The following is a 21,736-nucleotide window of genomic DNA, read 5'->3' on the forward strand; positions in this document are numbered from 1 at the left end:
AACATAGTTCTAGAAAACAGGAAGATTGGATATTTCAGACAATAAACACACACACCAAAAATATTCCATCTCCTGGTTTGGGGCTTATATGAAAGCCAGATAAAAGCTCAGTAACTGAGTTTGGGCATCTTTCTCCATTACAATATTCCACTCATCCTTTAACAAGCTCAGAATGGCACTCTGTGCTCTCTGCAATCTCCCATGCTGGCACTGACCAGGCTAAGATATGTTTAACAAGGCATTTTTAAAATGCTTTCTTCTGACAGTTTGGGACTATACAGCTGCATAGTTGTACAAAGACATCCGGTTCTTCAATACAGAAGTCATTGCATATGGCCTTTTTACAGTATCTCTTTAGAAACCTTCCATATTTTTTCCACCTGTCTGGCTGCCACTAAAGAGTTAAGTGATAGCACAGGAATAACAAAAGACTCACTGCATCTTTCCTCTTTCTTTTTTCTTTTTAAAAAATAGCATACATCAAAGTTTTTTAAAAAACAAAAAACTAGCATGCAGTGCCCTGAAGCACTCTCCTGCATGCTTTTAGGTTTTGGAAATTTCATTTTCTACCTTATGATGATTACATGAGAGAGGATGAAATGCTTGCTTTGAGGTTCATTTTAGACAGGGATGTAATAAATGTTGTGGCTTTCCACAGCAATGGAACTAGTTCATTGTAGCCATGGAGGGGGGAAATGAATGTGTATGTGGCATAGTTTGTATTCAAGTAACCCGATGCAGGTAGGGATGTAGTGTATATAGTGGGGAAGAGATAAAGGGAGGGCTTGGTCCCTCCACAGATAAACTGCAGGCACGACTATGAATATGGTCCTCCTTCCTATGTGAAAATGAGTTTCCCGGTCTCAGTCCCTGCTGAATGGCAGTCCACACAAAAACAAAACCCATCATAAATAATTCACTTCAGGCTGACACAGTTTACAGCTTCTCCTCCACAAAGGCCCAGGAGCAAACCAGCATGGAGAGTGAATTATCTCTTGCCCCTGAACAAGAAGTCAGTTCCTCCAGGGGGGCAAGACAAGATGGAGATCATTTTAATCATGCCACACTGTGCAGAATTACATGTTTGTTTTTCAGTCTTTGAGGCCCGGTGCTATTCCCTCAGGGCTAGAGAGAAGCAGAAAAACTCACTTGGTTTTTTGCAACTGTAGGAGGCAAGGAGAATGAATAACTTCTTGGATGCTTGATGCTTTATTCACAGAGCTTATTTAAGCTTATTTTAAAAAAGAAATAATCACCAAGTAAGTGAACTTCATGGTACACAGAAAAGGGGAACTCTGTAGGAAACATTTGGATCATTTTTTTACTTTAATCATGATGGGATGTTGCTGGGTGAAAGGTTTTGCTGGGATTTGTCTGTTCAGGTGAGCAAATCACATTGTTGTAGAATTGAGTTTATTTTACTACACATATTCCATATCCTTCAAGTATCTCTTGGTCTTTCCACTGCTACCTGAAACATACCTTTGATGTGTTGGGGGTTTGTGATTATTTAGCAAAGCACCAAGGAAGCTACCATTCCAGTTACAGAGTGCAGAGTTAAGTTGCTGCAGCTATTTATTTATTTATTTATTTATTTATTTTATTGAATTTATATACTGCCTAGTATAAAAATCTCTAGGCAGTGTACAGAATTAAAACATAAAATATAACATTTAAAATCCATAAGATAAAAATTAGATAAACATGTTAAAAACAGATTAAAATATAAACATCGAATCTCAGTTGAAGGCCTAGGAAAACAAGTACATCTTCAGGGTCCTCCTAAAAGCAAACAGAGAAGGAGATGCTCTTATTTCAGCAGGGAGCACGTTCCAAAGCCCTGGAGCAGCCACAGAAAAGGCCCGATCCTGAGTTGCCACCAAACGAGTTTGCAGCACCCATAGTTCGACCTCTCCATATGATCTTAATAGACGACAGGGTTCACAACAGAGAAAGCGCTCGCTTAAATACCCTGGACCTAAGCCGTTAAGGGCCTTATAGGTAATAACTAGCGCCTGGTATTTCGTTCAAAAACCTATCAGCAGCCAGTGCAGTTCTTTTAGAATCGATGTTATATGGTCCCTTCGGGTAAACCCAGAGACCAGTCTGGCTGCCGCATTCTGTACCAATTGTAGTTTCTGAACTACGTACAAAGGCAGCCCCACATAGAGTGCATTAGAGTAGTCAATCCTAGAGGTTGCCAGCATATGTAGCACTATTTTAAGGTCACTAAAATCCAAGAACAGATGTATCTGGCATATCAGCCGAAGCTGATAAAAAGCACTCCTGGCCACAGCCTCAACCTGAGAAACCAGGGAGAGTTTGGGATCCAGGAGCATTCCCAGAGTATGAACCTGATCTCTTAGGGGGAGTGTAACCCCATCCAGAACAGGCAGATCTATACCATCTCTCTGATACCGACCCCCTACAGACAGTACCTCCGTCTTGCTTCGATTCAACTTCAGTCTGTTATGCCTCATCCAGCCCAATATCGCCTCCAGGCAGGCACTTAGGGGGGGTCATGCTGTTTCCTGATGAAGCTGGTATAGAGAAATAGATCTGGGTGTCATCAGCATATTGATAGCATCCCAGACCAAACTTCCTGACAATCTCTCCCAGCGGTTTCATGTAGATGTTAAAAAGCATTGGAGACAGTATGGAGCCTTGTGGAACCCCACACTTCAGCTCTCGCTTTTCAGAGCAATAGTCTCCATGTGACACCATCTGGAATCTGCCAGAGGGGTAGGAGTGGAACCACTGTAAAACAGTGCCACCCAAGCCCACTTCCTTCAAGCGACCCAGCAGCGTACCATGGTCAATGGTATCAAAAGCTGCCGAGAGATCCAAAAGGATCAGCAGAGTCACACTCCCTCTGTCGATTGCCAATTGTAGATCATCCATCAGGCTGACCATGGCAGTCTCAACCCCATAGCCCACCAGAAGCCAGTCTGGAAAGGATCTATATAATCTGTGTCATCCAAAACTGCCTGGAGCTGAGAAGCAACCACTCGCTCAATTACCTTGCCCAACCAAGGGAGATTAGAGACAGGCCTGTAATTCGCTAACTGCAAGGGATCCAAAGCACGTTTCTTCAAAAATTGTCAGATAATAGCCTCCTTAAGACAAGCAGACATCCGCCCCAACCTCAGAGAAGCATTTATGATATTTACCAGACCTTCTCTGATAATATGACTATCAGGTGAAATAAGCCAAACTGGGCAAGGATCAAGGGAGCAGGTGGTGGGGCACATAGTTCAAAGCAATTTGTCCACACCATCAGAAGTCACAAACTGAAAATGATCCAGTTCAATCCTACAAGGGGAGTTGCTGGGCACCTGTACGATAGACTCTGCAGTAACTGTGGAGTCTAGTTCAGGACAAATACAAGATATTTCATCTGCAAAATAGTTGTTAAACACATTACAGTGAGTGATAGATGGTTCCAAATTCAAATTCAAGGCAGAGGGGGCATGAATTAGCCCCCTCGCAACCCTAGACAACTCAGCTGGATGTGAATTTGCAGAAGCAATGCAGGCAGAGAAGAACCGCTTCTTTGCCTTCTGCAATCTGCACTGCCAGCTAGGGCATAGATCCTCAAATGAGCTCTGCGTTGCAATCTATCAGATTCATGCCGAGACTTCCTTCACTTGCACTCTAGTCATCTACCTTGCCACTTCAGCTCTCGCAGTTTGTCTGAATACCATGGGGAAGACTTTAAAGCAGGTCAGAGAGGATGCTTAGGTGCGATTGTGTCTACCGCTCTAGAAAGTTCATTATTCCATGTTTGCACCAAAGCATCAATAGAAACACTTTAAGTAACATGCATGAAGATCACGGTAGAGTCTAAACCAGACCTGCTCAACTTCAGCTCTCCTGCAGATGTTGGCCTACAATTCCCATAAACCCTGGCTATTTGCCACTGCGGCTGGGGATTATGGGATTTGTAGTAAAAAAACACAGCTGTGGGGCCTAAATTGAGCAGGCCTAGTCTAAACTAAATAGGTTTATTAGTGAAATACAATTGGGATAGGAAAGACCTGTCCTATCTATCAGCTACTCTACATAATGAATAGGCAGGGAGATTATATATATTTCCACCTTCTCTCTAGGAGGAAAGGAAGAGGACTGACTCACTACAGAAAGTACCTGAGGAGTCAAGGCAGGGATCATAGAGCAGAGGAAATCAGGGACAGGTAAGGGGACCCTCACTAGCTACTTCTGTTCCCAATCTGCCTAGTGGTCATTAGGATAGTTGGTGCAAAAGGTCTATACACTGGAACATCTCCAACACAATGCATGTGGCAATGAGTTGTCTATGGGCCAACACCCTTACTCTTCTATTATTTTTTAAAATACTAGATGGCATATTTGTACTATAGACTTAAACTGGTTTATATTCCCTGAGGCCTAAAGAGGTTGGATGAGGCAGCTACCTCAGGTGGTGAATAGGTGAAGGCACAGATTGCCTGCCAGCCACCCCACCAGCCTGCCACCTCTGCTGCCCCCCAAACCTTGTGGTGGCAGCATGGCAACCACCCCTACTCTCTTTCTCCTGTGCTCTCTCCTCTGGCCTTTTCAAAAGTATAGAGGAGGACAGAATGTTGGGCTACAACAACTCCGTGGCAGTTCACTGTAGCTTCCCTGGACTTGCTCTAGTTCACCACCTTACTCTCTTCCTGCATACTTCCTTTTGCTTCCTTCCTCTCTGAATTTTGAAAACATCAGAGGTGGAGGAGAAAGAGAGCAATGGTGGTTGCCATTCTGCCACTGTAACGTTTGGGGGATGCCAAGAGATGGCAGGCTGGTGGGGGTAGCAGGCAGGCAATCTGCTGCCTCCACCAATCCACCACCTGAGGTAGCTGCCTCATCCTCCATTAGAGGAGAGCTGGTCTTGTAGCAAGCATGACTTGTCCCCTTAGCTAAGCAGGGTCTGCCCTGGTTGCATATGAAAGGGAGACTAGAAGTGTGAGCACTGTAAGATTTTCCCCTTAGGGGATGGAGCCGCTCTGGGAAGAGCAGAAGGTTCCAAGTTCCCTCCCTGGCTTCTCCAAGATAGGGCTGAGAGAGAGAGCGAGAGAGCTGCAACCTTGGAGAAGCCGCTGCCAGTCTGTGAAGACAATACTGAGCTAGATAGACCAATGGTCTGACCCAGTATATGGCAGTTTCCTATGTTCCTTTGTTCCTATCCAACTTCAATAGCAGGTTGGCCATGAGGGAATGTTTTTTAAACCAGTTTAAGTTTCTTGTATAAATGTGCCACCTAGGATGTTAAAGGAGGAGAATTGTGCAGGAACCATCCATGTGCTGCTGAGTAAGGTACATGCAGTGGTGGCTGGTCTGTAAGGGCAGGAGGGGCAGTGCCCCCCCCCCCCGACAAACAAACACACTAATAAAGGATCAGACCTACCAGCAGCAACCTTCAGAGCAAGGAGCTTCTTCCAGCCGCTCCTCCCTTGCTTGTAACTTCTTATTTCGGTCTTACTGGCTGGAACATCTGCTACTCAAGCTGCTCCAGCCAGTCAGATTCCTAGGGGACTCCTCCTGGCACTGCCTCCAGGAAGAACTGAAATAATGGGTTTAAAATGCACTTCCTGGTTGCTTCAGGGAGTATATTTTAAATACATTTTCACCTTCTTCCTGAGTGCACTACCAGGAGGAGCCCCCTAGGAATCAGATTGTCTGGAGCATCTTGAGTAGCAGTTGTTCCAGCCAATAAGAACAAAAGAAGAAGCTGAAGGCAGGGAAGGAAGGGCTGGAGGAAGGTCCTTGCTCTGGAGGATTCCCTGGCTGCTGGTAAGTCTGATCTTTTACTAGCTTATTTGTTTGGTGGGAGTTGGGATACAATCCCTGCTTTCTCCCTTCTGTCCCTCTCTCTGTCTTTCTCCCTGCTTTTTTGCTTTCTGCCCTCTTCCCCCCACCCAGTAGACTTCTGCCTCAGTAAGCAGGTTCTCCCCTGCCCACCCCTGCTCCAGTGCCCACGAGCTGCTACTGGATAAGGGGGAGCGGCATGATGAGGGGGGGGGAGGGCACAGCTGTGGTGTAATGGGGGGGGAGGAGTATGCTCTGTGCATCACCAGAGTGATGAGGAGGTCTGGGGTGGAGGGAGATAAAAGGGAGCCCTTTGAGAATAGAGAGGGGGCAGGGAAAGGAAAGTGAGCCCCCACGAGGAGGAGGTGAGGGTAGAGGAGAAGAGAATGGCATGCTTTGTGAACCACTAGGGAGGTGGGGGGGGGGGGGGAACAGTGGCACACTCTATGTGCTACCAGAGCAGGGATGAAAAGCCAATGGGAAAAGAAGCCATTCACTATGATGCCAGGAATTTCATGGTTGGGGGAGGCTTGGACCAGTCCTGTACAGTATTACCTATCCCCAGATATAGCTGAGAAACCCTCAGAGTTACAGTGTAGAGGAGCTGAGATTTTTAACAGAGACTTTTCTGCGCCCTTCTCAAACTACTACTCCCAAGATTTTGTGGCGGAAGCCACAGTGGATATATGATTTACTGCTTTTGAGTGCTTGTGAAATTATTATAAGGCTTATTATAAGAGAGAAGCTCCTGGCAAATTCCAGGAAATCTGGAATCCATTCTTGGAACTAGATTGATTGATTGTTAAAATCAAAAACTATAAAAACAAAAAACAGCCTGATACAACGCCAGAGAAAGGCGTGTTAACATAGCTTTCCCAGTTGATGAATGTGTGTCAGCTAGAACCAACGCAAGAATCATAGTTCATGTTTACCTGTTGCCTGTTTTTCTGTGTCCCTGATAAAGTGGTGAACCTTTCCCTCAAGTGGCATCCAGGCAACATATATGGTGCAGACAACATATATGGTGTAGAGCCCCACATGAATCCACTTCTTTGAGGATACCAAAGTTTGCACTTCTAGGCTTAGAGCTGTATGTTACATTACAATGCTCATCACTTTCATTTGTATGGTTAGCTGGGTAAAATGATATTGGAAAGTTGTATTTCTCATCATTTAAAAGGTATATGTGATTGATTATTTAGCCAAGGAAATTTAATCTTGAAATAAGCAATTTTCCAAAGCTGGTTAGCAGAGGATATAATATATAATGGGAATACAAAAAAAAAAAAAAAAAATCAAACCACAAAACAAAATCAGTTTTAAGGTGACTCTTTGCCTTGTAGCAAATGATTCTGTATTTGTATGGTTCTTATGTCTTATATATGCTGAACACATCAGAAGGAGAGTTCAGCAGTCTTCCAGGTAAGGGTCGACCTGTCTTTGGATTATTTATTATACAGGTCTCGCAAGACATACATGCACAATCTTTTTTCAGCCCTACATTTTAGCTGGTTTTGACATTAAACATGCATCACTGGTTTATTTCGGTGTTTCTTCCTTTGTGCTATGTATGCTAACAGTCCAACACTATGCATCTTTACTTCTAAGTGCAACTAAATCCAATGGGCCTCACTCCCAGTATGTTTGCATAGGATTCCTGCCTAAATTCTGGTTATCAAGAAGATGGATTGTTGATCGCCTTCTGCCGTGTTCAAGTCGTCTTCATTTGCTTGCATAGGCAAGCTTGACTATTCATGTATTCTAATCTTTTCTATAAACACATTTAATATTTTATTTTAATCAAAGAAGTACAACTGTTCATGCTCTTCTGCTGCTTTCCCAGGCTTACCTCCCTGCACCTTACCTTGGAGCTGTATTTCTGTTTGGAGAGCAGAAAGTAAAAAATAATAGGAAAGGAAGGATGAAAATCTTAAAAATAGGGAGGGGACCAGTCCTTGCATTATAGGCAGGAATGATGGATTTCATCTCACATCTTACTGTGTGTCTGTTCTTGCCAGGCATCTCGCCCAGTCATATTTTTACTCATTTATAGTTTTTGTGCTTGTATTTTATAGTTTTTAAATTAGATTTGTTTATATTTTTAGCTTAATATTTTAATGTCATTTTTATTGTATGTTTTTAACTTTTTTAAACCGCCTTGGGGTTGTTTTTAATGAAAGGCAGTATATAAATTCAACAATAAATAAATAAATAAAATAAATATTTAATTAAGAATTATGAATCTGGACCACAGAATTGGCAAAGGGGGACAACTGAGCTAAGAATTTCCAAACTGGCTATAAAGGTAAAGTTGTGCCGTTGAGTTGGTGTCGACTTCTGGTGCCCACAAATCCCTGTGGTTGTCTTTGGTAGAATACAGGAGGGGTTTACCATTGCCTCCTCCCGTGCAGTATGAGATGATGCCTTTCAGCATCTTCCTATATTGCTGCTGGACAGTGGCAGCATCAGGGGGGCTACCCAAGTGACAATCGCTACTTGGGCTCCATGCAGTTGGGGTGGGTGTCAGGCCTGGCCGCCAGCATGTCATTCAAGCACAGAATCCACTGCCAAATAGCACTGAACCCGCAGTTGAGCTGCTGAACTGGTCTGACATTGAACAGTTTGTGCACACCCGTACCCTGCAGCCCATGTGACTTTTCAGCTTGCGGCAAAGCAGAGATGGGTATGTGAGACCTAGCTGCACAGTGAAGGTGCAGCAGGAAAGAGGAAGAGGGCAGAGCCTAGGAGCTGGGGTGTACTTTCCCTCAGGTCTATTCTGAAGTAGAGGCCTTATCGAGAAGACTGAGAGTGCTTGAAAATTACTGGAAAGGACTCTTGCCCATCATTTCTGATGGACACTATGGCTAGTTAATTTGGGAACTGGAATTATGCCCTTTGTTTTCCCCAGAGAGACCTTTTTATTCTGAATCTTCTAGGTATTGCTATACATTTCTTAGGTAACAGAGTTTGTATCTATTCTGTATTTTTTGTTTCTGCTTTAAACTATAGCATAATGGCCAATAGTAGTAAGCACTAAAGGACTATTAAACTATTTTTTAAATTATTATTTCTCTGTGTAAACCGCTTTGGGAACTTTTGTGGGAAAGCAGTATATAAATATTTGGAGCAGTAGCAGCAGTATATGTCAAAGAAAAGCTTGAAAATGTGAAAATACTGCCCTTAGCCATCTAAAAAGGCAAATGATTGGAAACAAATTGGCCATGATCCAGCCAGTGCACTCTTCCGAATGTGCTCAGACCTAGAAACTGATTATTTTAAACATTCCTTCAAACTGAGCCATTTTTTTCTCTGCAGGATTGAGCAGTGAATGCAGATTCACTGTAAGAATTAATTTATTTATTGCTTGTGATATGCCAGCATTTTTAACACATGAAATACAATCTTATTATGTTTTCCTCCAGGAAGAGAATATTGCAGAAAGTTTTGTTTAAATGAATAGGCTTCAATCACTTTAGCCAGGTTCTCTCAGGTGCTTCAAATTAAGCCGTCTCAATGGCATAATTGTAGTCTGTGAAACAAAACAAAACATGTCTAGAGCAGACTATTGATGTATCTTTCTTGTAGCTTCCATATTTCTGAGCCTCACACAGTCCAAATCCATATTCATATTCTGATGCACTGAAGTCATTCAGTCACAGTATAGAATCACAGGGCTAAAAGGAACCAGAAGATACGATACATGTCAATGCAAAGTGACTTCTTCTTGTTGTTGTTGTTGTTGTTATTATTATTATTACATTTATATCCCACTCTTCCTCCAAGGAGCCCAGAGCGGTGTACTACATACTTGAGTTTCTCCTCACAACAGCCCTGTGAAGTAGGTTAGGCTGAGAGAGAAGTGACTGGCCCAGAGTCACCCAGCTAGTATCATGGCTGAATGGGGATTTGAACTCAGGTCTCCCCGGTCCTAGTCCAGCACTCTAACCACTATATCATGCTGGCTCTCTGTAAATATATACTATTGGAATACTTAGCTGATGGAGTTCCAGGGGATTCTACTTGTAGTGATGGCTACCAGCTAGGCCCAGTACATTTGGTGGGTGGTGGCCACGTAGCTGGTTTTGCATGATAGGCCACCACTTGGCCACACAAGAAGGTACACGCTCCACTACCCCTTCACAACCATGATGATATATATGGCTAATGCACATATGTCATTTTCAATTAACGATGAATTCAGTTAACATACTGCAATGTAAACCTATTATACAATCCAGACTAGAATACTGAAGAGTGCTAAAATGCAATACTTTACCATTCGGAATTTTTAAACTGAGTGGCTGAGATGTAAAGAACTCTGCAGCTAGCTCTATGTGTACCCAAGAGGGCTCTGAATCTCTGTTTATAGAACTACAGTTTTCTCCTCCATGACACATATGTTTGGAAAATGAGAGGAGTTTCAGAAGCAGATTATGACACTGATGAGAGTTTGCTGCCATTCATGTTGGCTGGCTATTCCTTTTGTTAAGAAGTCATCGTTCTGGCTAGCAATTCTTTTGTGAGGCAATCACTATCTGATGACTCACTGCTCATACTGCTGTCCCCTTTGAAGTGAGATGCCACTGGGTAAACGTGAAAGTGCCACCTCATGGCAGAGGCTTATGGGAGATTCCTCCTCTTCCCCCTCCCCTCCCAGCCAGAGTTGTGTTTGGGTCAGTGAAAAATAAAGTAGCTGGCAGCTTCTAGAGACACATACCACATTTGCATGTAATGGGAAATCAGAGTTAAGCAGAACAGAGGTTGGATTTCTTGTACATCTGAATGCACGGAACCTCTATCCCATGCAAAAAGCAACCTGAGGTTTCCCTCCCCAAACTCCAATTTGAACCCATGGGTTGTTTTGAGTTTCGCTGTTCCTACCTGAGGTTTGAGTTTGGGGTCATTACTTCCGAACGCTGAACTGGAGGCAGCCTTCTCTGAGACCAGGAGAGGAGAGCTGGTCTTGTGGTAGCAAGCATGACTTGTCCCCATAGCTAAGCAGGGTCTGCCCTGGTTGCATATGAATGGGAGACTTGATGTGTGAGCACTGCAAGATATTCCCCTCAGGGGATGAAGCCGCTCTGGGAAGAGCAGAAGGTTTCAAGTTCCCTCCCTGGATTCTCCAAGATAGGGCTGAGAGAGATTCCTGCCTGCAACCTTGGAGAAGCCGCTGCCAGTCTGTGAAGACAATACTGAGCTAGACAGACCAATGGTCTGACTCTGTATATGGCAGTTTCCTATGTTCCTATGAGGTAAGGAAGCTCCTCCCTCTCTCCATTCCGAGTGGCTGCCGCGACTGTCCTTCTTGCAATGGAGGAAGCCCAGCAGCTTGTTTCCCTCCTTTCTGTAGTCTCCCCAGCTGCAGTTTGGGTCCTGGCACTTTCATCCAAACATGGACACGTTAGAATGCAGGGGAGGGTGGAACCGCAGGTCCATTGGACCCTCAGTTCTATGTTAAGTGAGAATGTGGCCAATGAGAAAGAAAATATTTGAAAGTAGCCTGGATTATGGATGAGAGGGCTGAGTCATCTCAGATAATAAGAGGGCTGAGCTACCTGACTTGTGGGAATGCTCCGTTGCCTTCATCCATTGTTCAACCTCTATATTTCAGTTAATAAACCAAATAATTAGGGATGTGCGAAATGTTTCGGATACTAAACCAAAACAGCCTGTTTCGGGTGTTTTGCAGACAAAACAAAACACCCATTTTCCAGATCCAAAAGTTTTGTATACAAAACAAAACGTCCCTGTTTCGGCTACAAAACGTTTTGTTGTTTCGGACCTCCATTTTGTGGTGATCTCTGAGTCAGTCTCCATTTTGTGTTTGACATCTCTTTGAATTTCCCACCCTTCCAGCCTTCTGATCAATGACCTAAATCATGGGCTGACCGGCTGACAATTCCCTCCTTGTTCCCCATTGGCTCTTTTGCTTTTTCCCACTCTTTACTGACCCCACATTGGCCAGGGGAAGGGTTGCTAACCCATGGGGTGCTGGGTTCTGCTGTTTCTGTGGTGTTCTGAGTGTAGATTCTCTGGTAGCATATGAGAGTGGATTCTTGTTTTTCACTGAAAATCTCATATGCTACCAGAGAATCTACAATGAACACCTCAGAAACAACAAAACCCAGTACCCCACAGGCTTGTGGGTATGGGGGTGGTTGGCACCCTATGTGCACTACACAACCCCTCGCTCTGGGCAACCCCAGTGCCCCCCCAAGTGGAATTATGGGGCTGCTGAAACCTCCATTATTCCCTATGGGAGAAATCTTAAAGACACCTAAACTTCAACAAACCACAAAAGATCAGCCCTTTGCCCAATTCCTTTGAAATAATTCTGGAAGTTTCCTTGCCCCCATTGGGCACTACCACCCACCACAGTCTGCTCTGGGTCATCCCTTTCCCCTTGATTTGAAGCGATACATTTGCTGGAATCCCCATTATTCCCTATGGGAAAATTCTTAAAGATTTGTAAACTTTTAAAAAAAATTAACCCAAAAAAATCAGCCCTTTGCCTAATTCCTTTGAAATTTGGGTTGTAGCTTCCACCCATTGGACACTACCACCACCACCCACTCTTTTTGCCCTGGGACCCTTTTTAAAAATCCAAATCGATTCGGATTCGGATTTGGAAAATTTGGCTACAAAACAAAACAGGGCTGATTCGGATTCAGAAAATTTGGGTACAAAACAAAACGGGGATGTTTCGATTCGGATAGAAATCAAAACAAGAAAATTCCAAAATGCACACCCCTACAAATAATACAGAGATGTGTCACCACTTGGAGAAATGGGACAACTAAGGCAGCATAACTTTTGGGTGGTACGCGTGATATGTCCCAGCATACTTCTAGGCACTGTACCACAGCCTGTTTGCATCCATTTTCATAAGTCACCCTGCCTCATTTCCCCCCTTATTCTTCACCACCCACACAATTCATTTGTTTGCTGCTTTTTAAAGTACATTGGCATCCTCAGACAGAAAGCACTACAGAAACTAAAGCATTGTTACAGCATGTTATTGTACATGACAGATGCCTCCTAATCACCGGCAATGACTAATAATTTTATTTCTTTCAAGGGCATTACAAAGAGTATCAACTCACTGGCTGACAAAGTTTCTGGAAATGAAAAGTCTTTTAGCTCAAACATTTCAGAAAGCCATTTTGAGCTCCTATAGATAAAGCAGGGATACACACACACACACACACACACACATACACACAGAATTATAATCACAGAGAGAAGAGATAATAACTCCCAGGTCTTCTTGTACAACCTTCTGCACTAGGGCAACATTCTGATATGCCTGAAGCATCTATGGTTGGTGTTTGTCCAATTTTCCTTTGAAAACTTCTCTTTTGGGAGGACTCCCCCCCCCCTCCCCACAATCTAAATATTTCTTCTTGTAACTTAAATCCATTGCTTCTCTACATCCCATTCTCAATAAATGTGGTGAAACAGTTCTGACATCTTCAATATTTAAACATTGTCAAACTCTCTGCTTTCACCCTCCATCCTCTTTGTTTCATGTATCTTCATCTTAGCCCCTTCATATTGCTTGTTTTCTAAAATGATGTGGCTGCCTAGGGCTCCAAGTGGGGAGGGGTGCTGATGGCTTGGCTCATGTGTGCCACTCACCAGCACCCCCCACCCCACAGGTAGGTGCATGCACCATCTGAGACAGCCAGCTGGGTGATGGGTGGGTGGGTTATCACCACAAATTTTTGAATTTCCAGGCAGCTCTTTGCTATGGCTGGAGCTAAGGGGTAGGTGCAGGGCAGATTTATTTACTTTATTTTAACATTTATATTCCATTCTTCTTCCAAGGAACCCAGAGCAGTGTACATGGGTATGTTTATTCTCACAACAGCCTTGTAAGGTAGCTTAGGCTGAGAGATAAGTGACTGGCCCAGAGTCACCCAGTGAGTTTCATAGCTGAATGAGGATTTGAACCCAGGTCTCCCTGGTTCTAGTTGAACACTTTAACCACTACCCCACATAAACTGCAATTCCCGGGAGTGATATGATAATGCACATGTATGCAGCATCATTGGTACGGATATGTCAACACTGAAAGACAAAAGAGAACTCTTAGAAAACAGATGTGATTTTCCCGAGAAAGTTCATAAATCCCAAGCTGATTCCAAATCAAGCCTCGGGGATTTTGTCCATCATTGCTTTCCACCACCTGTTGCCATGTCCAAAAATTAATTTGCTTCTCTCCTGCAGGGACATTTGTGAGCTCTGCACACATGCATGAGTTCCATTTTTATTTTTTTTAATGTGACAATACACAATGGAAAGCAGAAGCCCAAGCAATCTTGTACATTTACTTTTCACCACATGTTGTAACATCTGAAATCCCCGGAGAGAAATATAGCAAAGCCAGTGCACATTATTTCCCATTACACTGTCACATCTTTTTTTCTAGCAAGCCACTCTCTTTAAGGTGAAAGATCAGCCAAGCAATTAAAGCAGTGAAATATCCATGAAGATGCATGATTACACTTCAATGCATTCTTCAAGTGACCATAAATTAATCGCTAGCAGTAAATATGCAGTGTAGGAGAGGCATGTTTTAATAATTTTAAGATTAATTTAAAATACTCATCTGCTGCTCCAAACATGTTATACCCTGGACCCTTCTTTAACTGTCACATCTACTGCTTTGCCTACAAAGTTCCCCACCCCGCAGATGTCACTCTGGCAGATATCATTGACAGAAGAACCTTCAGAATAAGCACAAGATGCTGACAAACAATGGCCATTGTCACTTGGGTAATTATTGCTCAACTTTGCCATTTCCTTATATCTTTGATGAAATGCCCAGCTCAGGGTGGCTTGCCTGCGGTATCCCTATTATTGATGAAGCCTCCTTTCTCTATGACATACCGAAACGGTAGCATTCTAATATAGTTATCATTATTTTGCTGCACTTCCTTGACTACTGCATGCAAAAAATAAACTTGTGTAAATCATGGAAGTAGTTTGGGAGGTCCATAAAATATAAGACTATGAATATTTCATCACCTCCTATTTTATTTTCCTGTCTATTCTGAATCTTCCAAAATGTTGTTAGTTCATTTATGAGACTACAGTTCATTGGAGATACCTGCTTTCTAACACCGGTTCTGGCCCAGACTTCCAGCTTGTTTTCTGGGTCTCTCATAATATTTGATTGGGATTTTTTAAAGCTATCTTTCATTGACAGAAGTTCATCTACCACTTCCATGTCTCATTGGCAACTTCACCCATCAGAATATGCTGATTCTTCTGCTTCATGAAAATTACTTGTACCCAGGACTTGTTTATACTGCCTCAGCTCTGTTTCTCATTGGCTGAAGCAGACGGCTTCATACTTGTGTTACAAATTCTCAGTACGGTAAATCATTAGCACAATTATTTTCATTGCTGACCTTGCAAGGAGCAATTCAAATAAATCATTGCAGCTTAGAGAGAGACACAGTAATTACAACCTTGTTCTTGTTTAGGTGGACTGTATTTAATACAGTACAGTTCTCAACAGCTCATAGATGGGAACACCTATCCCAGTTTCTATTAAAGTACAGTTTGACTCAGAGGTTGACTTCCTCTTTGGCAATACAGGGCGCAATTGTTCAGAATATTATTCAGTGTAGGTATGGCCTAGTTCCCACTAAGGTGAGCAGCTGGTGTCTGGGCTTCAGCACTTCAGACTGCAGAAAGGAGCTGACATGTCTGACATAATGGAATGTTCTCATGCACACAAAATAAACACTAGAAGCCTGGGCTACAGCCCTTCACTTTGACATCTAGCTTTGTATGCACAGTGGGATTTTTTTGGTTATCTTACTTATTTAATATTTCTCTATGTAAACTGCTTTGGAAACTTTTGTTGAAAAGTGGTATCTAAATATTTGTTGTTGGTATGGTGGAACAATCAGTCCTGTGAGCCCCTACCTGCAGTCTGCAGCCCAGTGCTTGAATTACAGAGGGGTGCCCCCCTTATTTTTTGGGCCACCCATATAGGTGGCCTTATCTTTTGCGCTGCCCATATAGAAGGCTGAAAGGGGACCATGGTTTGGCTAAAATGGAGTCAGGGAGCTGATTGATCCTCTCCTGATTGGTCCTCTCCTGATTGGTCACCTCTGTTTGCCCTAGGAGGCTTGTGAATTTTATTAAGGGCTCCCTACCTTTTCCTCCATCATTTGAGGACCACCCCACACACAGTTTTACCTTTGACCACTTCAGTGAGGCCAAACTACATGTTATGTTAAGCACATCATTGGTCCTTGCATGCTTCCCCCACCTTCCAAAATAGCAGCAGCATGAGGACCTGGCCAGGACTGGGACCATGGCATTGAGGGCAGGGCTTTCATGTCATTGGCCCTTAGTAATATGCTAGTTTCTTGATATGCTTGGCATACTATGTAGTTATATCAAGCATTTTTTCTCAACCTGAGTGACAGCCATAGTGGGGGGAGAGCTTTAACCCTTGCCCCTGCTGTGGCCCCAATCCTGATTAGCAATAGCAATAGCACTTACATTTATAGACCGCTCTATAGCCGGAGCTCTCTAAGCGGTTTACAATGATTTTAGCATATTGCCCCCAACATTCTGGGTACTCATTTTACCGACCTCAGAAGGATGGAAGGCTGAGTCAACCTTGAGCCCCTGGTCAAGATTGAACTTGTAACCTTCTGGTTACAGGGCGGCAGTTTTACCACTGCGCCACCAGGGGCTCCACCAGGGATTGATCCCCTTGGCACCAATGGCACCTTTCCTCCCAGGGCAAACAGAGGGGACCAATCAGGATTTAGACCGTGACAGGAGCAAAGTATTAACTCTCTCCTCTTCCATGGTCATCATAAGAGTTGCCTCCCCATCACACACACTCAGAGCTCCTATTTAGGAAAAAATGCTTGACATAACTACACATTATTTCAAGCATGTCAGTGAACTGTAGCATATGATTAATGGCCAATGACGTAAAAGCACCCTCCCCCAGTGCCAAGTCCCCACGCAGCTGCTATTTAGGAAAACAAACATGCAAGTACCGATGGCATAATGTGTAGTTTGGCCGTGAGAACAAGGCTTAACATGGTATTAGTTACAGAGCACTGATGAGAAGTCAGGTGTTTCAAATCTCAGGTATGTCCTTTGAAGTGACTCTCTCATGGCTGAGCCAAATACCATGTTCACCAAAATGTTGATATAATCCCACCTGTGTTTTGAAATGTATGAAGTTTATGCCACAGCAAATCATGGGCAGGGAGATACCCAAAGATATTCCAGTGACAGCTAAAGTGGAATATGCTACAATACATAAATTCTCAAGTTGCATCCAAAGGCAAGATGGCCATATCACTGGCCAGGAAATATTTGGTGAGTCAAATAGCTCATGGCCACTGTCCAGAACTTAATTTTAATTGAGTCATTTGTTAGTGACATTAAAATAAGTTCCATGACAGACTGCTGAATCCTGGAGGGCATCCCTAGCTCATACTAAGATCTAGACACAACCTGGAGAACTGGGAAGAGAAGCAGACAAGTTCTCATAATTCATACAGTTTTTGGTTGATTTCATGATTTGGTGTGATTTTTTTAAAATGCTGATTTACATATTTGAGAGCTTTATGTATATAGTCCCATAGGGAGTAGGGATGTGCCAAACCAGTTTGCAATCGAACCAGAACCACTGTGCATCAGGCCAGTTCAGACCAGTTCAGTCGTGAACTGCCTCGAAACAGTTTGAGCTGGTCCTTCATTTCAACTGGCCAGGCCAGTCACTTTGGCTGAACTGTTTCACAGAGCGTCAGTTCAGTCTGAATTTGGACTGAACCACCATTACCAGTCTGTGCACACCTCTAATAGGGAGCAAACACCACGAGCCTTATAAACATAAGGGCATTGTAGTTTTTTGCATGATCAGCCATGGCTGGGCAAGTGTGAATTGAATCTGAGATATATTTTTGCAACTTAGTAGGGTGTAACACTAATCTAATACCTGATTCTGTTTGTAAAAATAAAATGTATTATGCCTTTGTATTACAATTGTCAGGCGGTTCTGCTCTCTACTCTGTGCTATTTGAAGCCTATGGGATTTGAGACTTCCACTTTATTAGACAAAGGCTATAAATGAACAAAAAATAACTTTTGACAGGAAGATAAACTTTCTTTCTTCAAATGCAGAAGCAAATGAAGCAAGCTTAGTTTCCCCAACTCTGAGAAGACTTTAGCTACTCCATTCCAAAGAGAACTTCAGCAATATGTCTACAACCTAATTGGCATTTTGTTATTGGAAGAGATTTGGAACTAGAACGTACATTTTAAAAAAGTCAGTTGACTTCATGGAATTTAAATGTTTTAATGTCAGGGTTCGTGTTTTTATTCTGTTATGCAGTATGGAACCCATGTTACATAACTACATAAACCAGGAGTGAATTTATAATGGTGTTTCTCAGAGTTCATCAGTATAATCTGACAGTAGTCTGGCATTTATACGCCAATGTGTGTTTGATATCTAATAGATATTTTCACTACCCACTCCAATATCTCCAGGCTCCACAAATATAGAAATAATTAAACAGCTCTCAGAATATTTCTTGGGAAAGCCATAGGCTGAGGAGAAAATTACAAGAATAGAAAAATAGAATGAAAGGCAGTCCTATTGGCCTACTCTTGAAAAGTTAGGCAAATCCATGCATAACATTCTAAGAGAGTCTTTGGAACTTTTCTGTTTTGATAGCCAAAACAAATATCACAGCTCTTACCTAGCATTTGAAAAGCAGGTCAAAATAAAATATAGATTAATAAGGCCAAGAGCACCATAACAAAGAGAAAATATAATACAGAGGAGGAGGAGGCTGTCAATCTCAGGAACAGAATGAAGTTTAAATGAAAATAGAAAAATAGGCAATGGAAATAGAAAAAGAATATGATATAAACCTCAGTAGGAAGAGCTTAGCTCAGACTGATTTAAACCATTAATGTAACCAATATTGCTCAGACTTGTTAACTATACTTCATGTAGGATTATTTTCAGACAATTTATGTCTCTGATGCTTATAACTTGTTCTGTGGGAAATAGCTCAGGAAAAAATACTGTATGTACATCCATAATTTCTGATAATAGTATTCTGGGCACATTTGTATTCACTATGGATATGGTAGAGTTAATCCAGTACTTTCTGCATGAACTGTTATAATACCCAAAGCAGTACATTATCAAGAAGGGGTGTTCTGATATAAAATCCAGTGTTGCAGAATTCATTTATATAGGAATAATATCACTTCATGTTCTATGCGTGTGTGTGGGTGAGAGAGAGAGAGAGAGAGAGAGAGAGAGTGCATAAAGAGCTGCAATTGTCCCTCTTGTCAAAATCCTTGCCTTATGAGGTGATCTGGATCTTACAGTGCAAACAGAAGGCAACATTTTGAACTACTAAATCTTGTGAAATGGGTAAAGAAAGAGGATTGTAAAATATAGTATTTTACAAATGCTGTATTCACATTGTAATAGCAGTCATGATTAACTGAAATAAGCCCTGCCTTGAAACTAATTGTCATCCCACACCTCCCCTGCAGGTTTTAGTAGTGATTGTTAAATGCCTCCCCAGAATTTTTAGTCATTCACTCTTAGATTAGAATAGGTTTTTAAGACTATGTTTGCTCTTATTCATTTCTTACTGCTGCTAGCATCATCATTGCTTTTGGAGTAAGATCTTATTGAATTAGCTGGGCAGTTGCCACATCAGAGTTTTTATTTTAGATTTATTTTTATGTTATGTAAATAGAAGCTGCACAGGATCCCAATCTAGATTTCGACTGCTATGTGTGGGGACTTTAACCCTTTGCCTCCCTCACAGTCCTGAACTGGAATCGAATCCCTCTAGCTGCTATTTGTTAAAGAAAAATCTCCTATTGGCAGCAATAGAAGCTTTTCCCCGGGCAAATAGCAGCTGCACCCTGCACTCACCAGATCGATCCAAATTTTGACTGTAGGGGAGGCAATAGGTTAGAGTCCCCCTCAGCATCCCATAATCCCAATCTGGATTCCACACATTATTTAATATGCATTATTACCTGTTAAATCATGCAATACTAATCACATTTTCTGGAACCAAGACTCTTAAGAAAACAAAATCTTACCAGTGAAGATGGGCATTATAGGATTGTAATGGGAAATATTAAATATTAATTGCCATGTGGAACAGTAGTTTTCATTCTGCTTCCAGATGACAGTGAAAGAGAAATGCCTTAGCACTGCTAAAGTACCCTATTGTAGAATGCACTTCAGGCAACTAATTCTGTACTTGATTAGTGTTCCTTTACATATTGAAGTGAAGTTTTCTTCACTAGGGGTGTGCAGAACTGATCCAATTAGAACTAAGTTCGACTCAGATTGGCACCTGAAAAGAGGGGGCTGGATGGAGTTCAAGCCATGTCGAGCCCGGTTTGAATCGAACTAGTTCAGTGGTTCAAAAGTGGCAGCTACCATTTTGTGTGTTTTTGTTTACAAAAATCCTGCCCTGCTTATTGGTTTTCAGCCACTGCCTTCAGATTGGCTAGCGATCTCCTTTGCTCTGGTTGGCTTGTTGTCATTCAAATCAGAGTGTAATCAGGAAAACTCTGCCCCCCATTGGCTGGGGGTGGGGCAGGGATGAGGGATGGGGAAGCAAAAAGGAGGGAGTTTTAAAATATATTTAAAATGTATGATTCTGCTTTCCTAGAAAAGCTCTGGCTGTGCTCCAGCTGCTTTGGATTGCTTGCTTGCTGCTACTCTAGTCTTTGTCTGCACCCTTTTCTGTAGCTGCTTTGGACCCCATGTCCCCTGCTTCTCTGTCCCTCCCTGATCTGCTGACCCCCACCTGCCTTGCCACTGCCGTCTCACCCTCACTGTCTCACTCTTGCCTGCCTTCCCACCACTGTCTGATCCTTGCCTGCCTTGCCATTGCTGTCTGATCCCCACCTTGTTTGCATTACCTGCCCATCTTTTTATTTGGATTTATTACCTGTTGGATTACCACCTGCCTTTCTTTGGATTATGCTTCCCAAGTTACCAACTGTGTAGATTGACTGCCCCGTTGTCTGATTGGTGAGATCCCCCCATTTAAAATTTCTTTTTTCTTGGTAAGTTTTAGTGAGTTAGTTTTGTAGATTTTGGTTCTTGCCTCTCCTCCCCACCATCCTCCCCCCCACCCTGAGTTTCCTTAGGCTGGTTTGTCACATTTCAGGACCATTTCAGCCCTTTGTGCATTCTTAGCAGCCATTTTTGGGGCCACTGTGCATGCTCGCTGGGTGAGCATGACCTGGGTCGAGCTTTCAAGCCGAGGTAAAACTTTAGAGCTGAGCTGGTTCGAGCTCGAGCTGGCTCAATTTCACACACCCCTAGTGGCAAGAGACATGCTCTTGCTCCTGCTCTCAAGCAGGGCAAGTTGCCTGTCACACAGTGGGAGCATCCAGTGGGCAAGCAGTCTGGTTGCCCAGAGGCACGTCTCATTACCCGGGCCATTGGAAAGATGATGGCTCTGAATGACCAGCCGTTTCAGATGGTGCAGAATGCCAGCTTACGCCAGCTGCTTCAGCTGCGTGTCCCTGAGTATTGGATCCCCTCACAGACCACCTTCAATAAGAGGGTGGTACCTTCCCTGTACCAGGCATGCAGAGAGATTGTGTCGAGGTTGCTGGACTCATCAGGGCCTGACACCAGTTTGCGCTTCACTATAGATGTGTTATCCAGTTTTCCTGTCCCTCACTCCACTGGTGGGAGGAGGATAGAGGAGATGACATCTGATGCTGTTGGTGTGGCCAGCACATCCGCCCAAGTGGGCTCACTGTGGAACCGCTGAACACAGACCACACAGCAGATGAGCTGCTGGTTGTTACTGGGTGCCAGGTGCAAAAATGGCTGTCCAGGCAGCCAAACATCTGCAGGGGCTTCATGATC

General features: G+C 43.0%; 1 long non-coding RNA gene across 1 annotated transcript; it reads right to left on the reverse strand.

The window, feature by feature from the left end:
• Positions 1–9,143: 9,143 nt before the first annotated feature.
• On the reverse strand, positions 9,144–19,920 carry LOC128345399 (uncharacterized). The gene is made up of 2 exons (XR_008316439.1): positions 10,690–19,920; positions 9,144–9,482 (listed from the first exon to the last, which is right to left on the reverse strand). It is a non-coding gene; the product is annotated as an uncharacterized LOC128345399 (long non-coding RNA).
• Positions 19,921–21,736: the final 1,816 nt, after the last annotated feature.

Source organism: Hemicordylus capensis, chromosome 2 (genome assembly GCF_027244095.1).
Source record: "Hemicordylus capensis ecotype Gifberg chromosome 2, rHemCap1.1.pri, whole genome shotgun sequence".
Classification (NCBI taxonomy): Eukaryota; Metazoa; Chordata; class Lepidosauria; order Squamata; family Cordylidae; genus Hemicordylus; species Hemicordylus capensis.